This window comes from Nicotiana attenuata, unplaced genomic scaffold (genome assembly GCF_001879085.1).
Source record: "Nicotiana attenuata strain UT unplaced genomic scaffold, NIATTr2, whole genome shotgun sequence".
Lineage (NCBI taxonomy): Eukaryota > Viridiplantae > Streptophyta > Magnoliopsida > Solanales > Solanaceae > Nicotiana > Nicotiana attenuata.
This window is the reverse complement of record NW_017671502.1, coordinates 133,836-143,852: the sequence shown is the minus strand read 5'-3', so window position 1 is coordinate 143,852 and position 10,017 is coordinate 133,836.

The following is a 10,017-nucleotide window of genomic DNA, read 5'->3' as shown; positions in this document are numbered from 1 at the left end:
TTCGGTTGATAGTTTAATCTGGTTTAGTATAATGTGAATCAGTTAATTCATGACCCCAAAGTGTTATGTTAATCGTTGCTTGTTAATTTGGTTCAATTAATAGTTCAACAAGAGTTTAAATTAGGATTACTCTTCAACAGTTTGACAATTTAAAGCTTAGGAAACTGTTTGGTTATAGCTGTAATTTTAGTTTAAGTTCAGGGGTAATTTTGGTACTTTGAAATGCATAAGAATGCTGTGGCTGAAACTAGAATGCTCTAGAGTCTTCTAGAATAGGACTTTAGTCACAATTTTAGAAGTTTAAGGGTAGTAACTTGAGACACAAGTCAATAAATAGAGGTTTAAATAGAAATAAAAGAGGGATTGTTTTGTAAAGTTAAAAATCTAAAACTCCCTCATCTCTGCCTATAAAAGGCAGTGTACACTGCCTTGAACTACAAGTTTTGGAACCCCAAAAAAATTTCCCCCAAAACCTTCTCTGCAGATCTGAGCCTAAAAATTTGAATTTCAAAACAATAAAAGTTCAAACTCCTCTTTAGATCTTAGATTCTGCCCAAAAATAAAAAAAAACAAACAGAAAAGTACAATAAAAAAAGAGAGCACTGTTTCATTGCATTTTTGAGGTCAATTGGAGTTCTAGGCATTGATTCTAGTTCCAGGCTTGAACCTTAATTACTGAAACTTCAGAAGTGGTTTGGCTTCAATTTCGAGTTGAATCTGGGTCGTTTGAGTCAAATTTTGGTGTTTGCTGGTTATATGATTTTCTGGATTTCGTTTGCATTTTGAACCTGGGTTTGAGACTGATTTTGAGCCGTTGTGGCATGCTGTCTGCTTCTGGTTCATAAAATTGCTGCTGACCTTCTTCATCTCCTTTATTTTGTAATTCAGGTACACTTCTCAACATCACTTCAATGTAGCTGTTGAAACAGAAATGAAATAAAGCAATTTTGCATTCCCTGCTTCCTGATGCGTCCTCATTTGAATAATGTGTAAATAGTTAGATCTATTAGCTTACTTGTGTATATAGTTTAGTGTTGGTTTGTAATGACGTGAATTTTGAACTATGGGACTGTAGTTAAGGACTGTCTGGACTATGGACTGATTTGATTACTTCTTCTGATTGTAGGAATTTTATATTTAGTAGTGTTAGTTTGAATTAGTTTAAATTTCTGAGTTCGAGTTGCAATTCGAAATCAGATTTGAAAGTAGGGGTTTGGATCGAAATCAGAAACTAGTTAAGTCTCATATGCAATAAAAATGGACAGTTAACTTTGAATTTGGAATTTATTCATGCTAGAGTAGTATCCTCAGTGTAGTGGCGTTTATTTTCATATGATAATTGCTTACTAAGACAGAAAATTGGTTGTCAGTAGCATTTGGAATTGTTTTATCATTTGGAATTGTTGCACATAATAGATCGTAGATTTAAATTCAATTGCCTGAATGAATTGTTGGTGAATTGAATCTATAATTAAGATGGATAACTAAAGGTGATTTATGAGCTCAAACAATCAACTTCCCAGCATGTCAATTATGGTTTAAATTTAGTGGCATTAATTCAGCCATTAAACTGACAATTGAGTGCTCACAGCGTTTTGTCGAACTAGATTGGGTAACCGATTTAGATTTAAACTGACAATTGGATTGGGCCTTTTACTCGTTGTCTCAAATGTCAAACTTAATCACTGGGATAGTTTCCATTGCTTTGCTTGGGCTCGTTTATTGGCCCATGGCTGAGAACCTGTACCATCTGATCTGGGCCTCAATAGTGCTGATACAAGGCCCAAGTCATAGCCCTGCCCATTTTAGGCCCAAGGCCAATGGTTTTTATTTGTATTATCTTGGGGCAAATTCCAAAGTCAATAATTGTAAGTATTAAATCTGAGATTAATTTTGTAGCATAGGATTTTGGCTTTCCGGTTAAGTAGCATATTCGAATTAAGAGGTTCACCCCTTGTTCGAGTGTGGACTTGAACCGGAGCCCAAATTCTTTGTCCACTTTAAATAATAGCAATTGACAAAATTGATTAATTAGGATTCTTTAGAGACAAAAATTAAAATTGCACTATAGGTCTAACATGTATAAAAATCAGATTTTAGCCAAATATAGCAGTTGAGCGACCGTGCTAGAACCACGGAACTCGGGAGTGCCTAACCCCTTCTCCCGAGTTAACAGAATTCCTTACTCGGATTTCTGGTTCGTGACTGTAATACAGAGTCAAACCCTTTCCTCGATTCGGGATTCAAACCGGTGACTTGGGACACCATAAATCTCCCAAGTGGCGACTCTGAATCTCTTATTAAACGAATCCCGTTTCGATTGTCCTTTAATTGGAAAAACTCCTTTTATTATACCCTTCACGGGGTGTAGTAGCAAAAAAAGGAGGTGTGACAGCTCTGGCGACTCTGCTGGGGAAAAGAACCCAGAATTTCTGGTTCAGGGTTCAAGAATTCGAGCTCAGTTAAATTGTTATATTTGGCTTTATCTGATTTCCCTACATGTTTCATGCTTTGTGTGCTAATTGTTTTACCGCTTTGATATTTGTTGAATTGTATATAAACTGTCGCGAATCCCTTCCTCTTTCTGAGTCTTCTACACCATGGAGAAGGGTGCACTTCGTGTAGCTTCTCTTCTGTTTAGAGTCTTTTCCCATTTAGAACGAGGTTTGGATAAGTTGCTAAGCCGGCGGAGTTTCTGTATTCCCGGTACGCTGCCTCCCCCTCGGCCCGAGTTGTCCGCTTGGGTAAGCCAGGTCTAGACCAATAAACCTAGGGTGTAAACCTAGAAGAACAACATGCCGGATCCCTAGTAGGACGGTTGTTTGCATCATGTGCATTTGACTTAGGGGACGCAACACAGGGGTTGGATCCGTCTAGGACAGGTGATCTGAAATAATGGACCATCCTGATGCATCTTACGTGCTACTTGCGCATTTATTTGCTCGGCTTTGCATGTTGACCGGCTTGTCTAAATGAGTGAATTATGAAATAAACAGTGTTGGGACTAAGTGAGGGTAACCGCTAGTTTTGAAAAACCAAATATCCAACTAGTGCCGAAATGCTGCCGGATTTTTGAAAATGGAAAAAAAGAGAAGAAAGTAGTTTTCTTTAGTTTGATTTGTTTACCAATGATAAGAAATTTTTTTATTAGTTTGTTTGCCACTGAGCAAGAAAACACAAAAAATAAATTTTTGCTTTCAGAAATGGTGTATTTGCCAACAAAAACAAAAGAGTCCATTTTCAAAAATAGTTAGCTTTATTTGCCCGAACTACGCAGGTTTGATTCTCACCGGATGTGAGATACGTAGGCAACCCTCATCGGGTCCAACCTCCCTTTTTGCAAAAATAGCCAAAATGTCAAATTTTAACTTTTTAAGTCGGGTGATGCCATTCTTGTCTAAAATAAGCCGAATGTTCCTAAAAGGACGCCGGAAGGCCGTTTTTGCAAGAACAGCCACCCGAGTCATTTTTACATGGTTTGCGGGCACAGCCTTAAAATCTCCCTCCCGGAAGTGCTGAGAGGCCGTATTTGCAAAACCAAGTCTTTGTTTTCTTAAATAAATTTTCTTTTGAAAATAGCCACTTTTCTTTAAGTCACAATAAGTCGTCAGCTTTCTTTAAATAGTCACACTTTTCCTTAAAACTCCTCCTCCAGGATGACCACAGTTGACATTGAAACCTTCTCAGTCTTACGCAGGCCTGCGGCGATGCCGAGAGATGCCCCGCGGGCCCCAGGATTTGAAGCTTTGATGTATTCCTAGATAATCGAGTCTGTATTTCTGCTTTTGAGTCTGGTTTTTGTACTTCCCTTTTTGAGACAAAGAACAACAAATAGTTTGGTAGCTTTGTAATCGCAGTTGTTATTAATGAAAATTTGAAAAATTCCCGAAAAATTATTTCTTTATTTCTTGCATTTATTTTTTATTTGCAAGAACTACGCTTGGTCTGATTCACGCGGGGTCGTGATACGTAGGCAATCTCCATAGGATTCGACCGTAATAATAATAAAAGGTGAAAGAAACAAGAAAGGAAAGGAAAACAAAAGAGGAAAAGAAAACAAAGATAAAAAGAGGGCAAGAGAAAAGAAAGAAACGAGCGGAAAAACAATTTTGAGGAAAGGAGAGAATAGGAACAAGGAAAGACAAAGGCAAGAGCGAAAAGAAGAAAAAAAAAGAAAAGAAGAAAAACAAAGGAAGAGAAAGTTTGCAATTGGAAATAAGGAAAAGGCCGGGATGACGCATGCGACCGATCAAAAGCATAATAGGAACTGTTAACTGCTTAGGTGCATTCACTCCCCAAATATGCGGGTACCAATATGTTAAATGCCCTAACGCTAACGTGATGGTTTCATTTTGTCATGTCATTCTCCAGAAAGGTGGTTGATTTGTGGTTTTAAAGTGGTAACTCTTCTTTACAACACAAGGACAAAAGGCAGTTGGCGTCCTGGCAACCCATTCCTACAGCACCCGGGCAAAAACCAAATTGAACATGACAGGCCAAGAATCAGATACCAGTATCATGGACCCGTCAAAAGAGGTAGACGTGGTGGATGTCAAAGCAATGAGGGAAGAGATGTATAAGTTAAGGCAGGAGATGGCCGAGATGCATCAGGATTGGGCTAAGGGTCAGCCGGCGCCAGTTCATCCCGCCAATCCAGCATATATCCCACCTTTGGCTCAGTCCTAGGAGCCTCCTACTGTGAATTCTTCGCCAACTTTCCCTTTCTACCAACAGAGTTATGGCACCACCTCCTATCCTCCCCAAGCTCCACTACCCAAACAAAACCCTCCTCCACCAATCACCCATGTCTTTGTGGCACCTCCACCTGCCACATTGCAAAGATCTTCCAGTGAGCCATTGTTTCAAACTCACGATAGCCAGTACTACCCTCCTGAGCCCACCTTTAAAGCTCCTGAGCCATATTCCTACACCCCTCACTTTGAGCTCCCGGTGGAAACTGACATGCCGCCTAAGAATCCGGAACAAGAAGAGATGTTTCGAAAAGTGAAAAGCCTGGAGCAATTCTTCAGGAACATGCGAGGATTAGGTGGCCAAGTCAGCGTGGCCTACAAGGATTTGTGCTTGTTTCCCGATGTCCAGTTGCCAGCAGGATTCAAGTTACCCAAGTTTAACCTATATGATGGACATGGTGATCCGGTGGCACATCTAAGGGGATTCTGCAGCAAAATGAGAGGAGCTGGGGGAAGGGATGAATTATTGATGGCGTACTTTAGTCAAAGTCTCAGTGGTGCAGCCTTGGAATGGTACACGCGACAGGATCACGCCCGATGGTACACGTGGGATGATTTGGCCCAAGCGTTTGCAGGCCACTTTCAATATAATCTCGAAATTGTCCCGGACCGTCTGTCACTGACCAAAATTGAGAAGAAGCCCGGGGAAAGCTTCAGAGAGTATGGTTTCCGGTGGAGAGAGCAGGCGGCAAGAGTCGATCCTCCAATGAGGGAAAGCGAGATGGTTGATTACCTCCTGCAGGCTTTGGAGCCCACCTACTATGGTCACTTGGTGTCAGCAGTAGGAAAATCCTTCAACGAGGTAGTAAAAATGGGAAGTATGGTGGAGGAGGGGCTTAAGTCCAACAAAATCATGAGCTATTCTGCAATCAAGGCAACTACCCAGGCTATCCAGAGCGGCACTGGAGGGGTAGTGAAAAAGAAAGAAGATGTGGCAGTAGTTGAATCAAGAGCTTGGTCCAGAGGTCCATCACCATATTACAATCAACCTCGACCCCAACCCCAAACCTATCCCCGAGCTCCACATAATCCACCTCAGGTCCGGTCATATGTCCAACCATCAGGTCACTCCCTATGGCGAGCACCAGCGCCGCATAATGCCTCCTTGCCTTCACAACATTTTCGAGCACCCAACAACCCTCTAAAGCAGGGGCAGGGAAGAGAACAGAGGAGAGGAAATAGTTTCACACCAATTGGAGAGTCCTACACGAGCTTGTTTGAAAAGTTAAGGCATTCTGGTTTGATTGAGCCGCTCCTCGGCTATACTCCAGACCCACATGCAAAAGGCTTTGATCCTACTGTACGATGCATGTACCACTCTAATGTCCAAGGGCATAGCATTGAAGATTGTCGTTCTTTGAAAAGGGAAATAGAAAGAATGATTCAAGAAGGGGTAATTATGATAAATGACAGTGACAGAGAGCATGCAGTTGTTAATGGTTTTGGCAATATTGATGGGGAACCCAGTGGCTAAGGTGCCGTGCTTGGTAATTGGAAAGACGCTCCATCTCTTGGCTAGCTGAAGAGGAGTTTTGGTAGCTTATTTTGTTGTCATTTCTGTTGTCCGGGTTATTTCAGGGTTGTAATCCGGACATTGTCTTGTGACTTAAACCCTTCTATCTTTTCATCATGTCTAGTTCCTTTAGTCATTCAGTGTTATCAAGGTTTGTTTTAGGATTGGACCCCAGTTTATGTAGTTTGTTTTGTTGTTTAAACCCTTTTCACCGTCAATCTAATGCAATTCTCTGTTTCCTGTCATTTCTAGTCATTTTGTTTAGCTTTCTTCTCTTGTTTACAATTCTTTTCATGCTGGTTCTAGTGACATGACGTGCACGTCTAATTCTCAGCCTGGTTTTTTAAAAGTCAGCAATGAAACAATGGTGAAGATGTAAGGACATTCGAGGGCAATATGTAAGGGCATTTTGAGATCTCTTCGAGCCCAAATTGTGTGAAACTGGGTCAGACGGAACATAAAGAAATACTGTGGAAATGCATCATGCCACGTCGGCTTGAAACCAAAGGCTAGTTTTCCCCAAGTCTACGGGGTCCGTTCATCGTAGCGAGAGTGTTGTCCAATGGCGCTTTGTATTTAACAGACATAAAAGGCAAGTGTGTTGAAATGGCCATCAATTCCGATGTGGTCGAGAGGTATTATTTTCTTTGGTTTAATTGTATTTGTTCGTACTTGGCATGTTTTGGAGACTGAAATGACGAAGGTATTTTGTTCTGCTATCCAAACACTTTATCCTTTGTTACCCCTTTGAGACTCAGTTATTTTCTTTCATACCCCTCTTTCGGAATCAGTAAAAAAACTCATAAACGCAAGCGGGGAAAGTAAGTGAAGAAATAAGAGAAAAACAGTGAAATAGAAAAAGAAAGAAGAGAAGAGAAAAGAAAAGAAAAGAAAAAAAAAGAGAGAAAAGAAAAAGAAATGAAAAAGAAAAAGAGAAGGAAAAGAAAAGAAATGAAAAGAAAGAAAAGAAAAGTGGAAGAAAAGGAAAGATCGCAACAACGAAGTAGTTCTATGACCTAAACTACGTTTGACTTGATCCCGAAAGGGTACGTAGGCAGCCTCTATCTGAGGTTCAGTCACACCAGAATAAAAGTCCAAAGTCCCCAAAGAAGAAACTGGGGCAGAAGTTGTGGTTGTTGTGGGAAATCTGATTCCGAAAGTTGTAATTTTTAACCCATGTTGAATTGTTTTGAGCCTTTGATACCCTTTCTTTCTAACCCTATCCAAAAGCCCACATTACGGTCCAAAGGAAGAACTTCTGATCAGTCTTCGAGAGATGCTAAGTCAAGCGAATAGAGGTGAATCATATCAGGGGCAACACTCCGGTCCAAACAAAGGAAATGAAGAATGAGAGAGTCTTGTTGATGAGAACCCTCATGGGTATCCCAAGGAGATGAAAGCTGAGAGAAATAAAAAATGAGAGAGTCTTATTGGTGAAAACCTTCACGGGCACTATAAGGCGACAGTGAGTTGAGAGAAAGACCAAAATGAGAGAGGCTTGATGGTGAAAACCCTTTGGGCACTACAAGTCGAATAAGGAATGTGAATCAGATTGGATAAGCGGAGCATTGAAGCCCATTTTCATGGCAATAAAGGTACAACAAGAGCTGAACATCAGATTTGCTTAACAGAATAGGCCGCAGGTGAATGTCATGGTCATTAGAGTCGGTATCCACATCCGATAGGTTTCTACTTTGTAGTTTTCTTGTTAGGAATCATCTCTTTCCATTGTCCTCTACTCTGTTCCTTTTGTCTTGTTTACTTCCTCTTCCCGAGTCAATTCGGTCATAACAAGTGAGAAATGATTTCAAAATTTGCCACCAGCTTTCCAATTGCACAAAGTGGGATCTGGCTAGTACATCAAAGTGTCATAAGTCAAGAAAGAACAACAAGAGCACTGAGTTGGTAACAATCAACATGCTTTGGGATTCGTGCAAAATACAAAGGCTTGGTACATATCAATTCATGAACAATGCAATAGATGGAGGGTGTTAGGTGAATGGATCAAAGGCATTTTCTGTGGCAAGATTGACAAAAGTTGGTTAACCAGTGACAAGCAAGGTCTTCCAAGCAGAAATCAAAGTTATCATGGCAAATGAGGGGGCCGTAGACCTCAAGGATAGGACCAGGGGTTTGAGTCAAGAAAGAACAGCATACGCACTGAGTGGGTGGCAATTGACGTGCTTTGGGATTCATGTGAAACACAAAGGTTTGGTAAATGTCAGTTCATGAGCGATGCAACAGATAAAGGGTATTGGGGCTGGACGGAGAAGAGGTGTTTTCTGTGATAAGGGTGACAGAGAAATTGGTATGTCAATAAGCAAGCAATGTCTTTCAGAGTGGAATCAAAGTTATCGTGGCACGTGGAGGAGCAATCGTACTCAAAGTCAAGGCCACAAACCAACCACCATGTTTAAACTAACAAGTTTTCTTTGTCTGAAACAGGGATGAAAGCTATGTTCATATCAAAGCTGGGAAGCCTGAAATTTTCAGGTGTAATGCGCCAATTCTGCTTACGCAAAGTCTATTTAGAAGATCACACATCACCCCTAGGAGACGCGCTTCCTAGTTTGAATCATTGAAGTTTCACCCCTAGGAGATGCACTTCCTAGTTTGGGTAGGTTATAATTTTGTTTTAGGAGACGCACTTCCTAAATTGAGTTTCACCCCTAGGAGATGCACTTCCTAGTTTTGGGTCATTTAAGTCTATTCCTAGGAGACGCACTTCCTAGCTTGAGTCACTGAGGTTTTACCCCTAGGAGACGCACTTCCTAGTCTAAGTTTTCAAGTCATATTTTGTGGTAGGAGACGCACTTCCTAAACTAAGGTGTTACCCTTAGGAGATGCACTTCCTAGTCTAAGTTTTCAAGTCATATTTTGTGGTAGGAGACGCACTTCCTAAACTGAGGTTTTACCCCTAGGAGACGCACTTCCTAGTCTAAGTTTTTCAAGTCATATTTTGTGGTGGGAGACGCACTTCCTAAGCTGATAGTTCATTCATAGGAGACGCACTTCCTAGTTTGAGTAATTGACGTTTCACCCCTAGGAGACGCACTTCCTAGTCTGGGCCTTCCAAGTGGTATTTTGTTTCAGGAGACGCACTTCCTAAATTGAGATTTCACCCCTGAGAGACGCACCTCTTAGTTTGAATCATTTAAGTTAGGACCTAGGAGACGCACTTCCTAGTCTAGTTCATTGAAGTTTTACCCATAGGGGACGCACTTCCTGAACTGAGAGTTCATTCATAGGAGACACACTTCCTAGTTTGAGTCATTGAATTTTCACCCTTAGGAGACGCACTTCCTAAGTTGATTTTCACCCATAGGAGACGCACTTCCTAGGTTGATAGTTCATTCATAGGAGACGCACTTCCTAGTTTGAGTCATTGGAGTTGATTTTCACTTATAGGAGACGCACTTCCTAAATTGATAGTTTATCCATAGGAGACACACTTCCTAGTTTGAGTCATTGAAGTTTCACCTCTAGGAGACGCACTTCCTAGTCTAGGTTTGTCAAGTTATACTGTTTAGAAGATGCACTTCCTAGTTTGAGTCATTGAAGTTTCACCTCTAGGAGACACACTTCCTAGTCTAGGTTTGTCAAGTTATACTGTTTAGAAGACGCACTTCCTAGTTTGAGTCATTTAAGTTCGGCCCTAGGAGACGCACTTCCTAGTCTGGTTTATTGAAGTTACACCTTTAGGAGACGCAGTTCCTAAATATTGAGTTCATTCATAGGAGACGCACTTCCTAA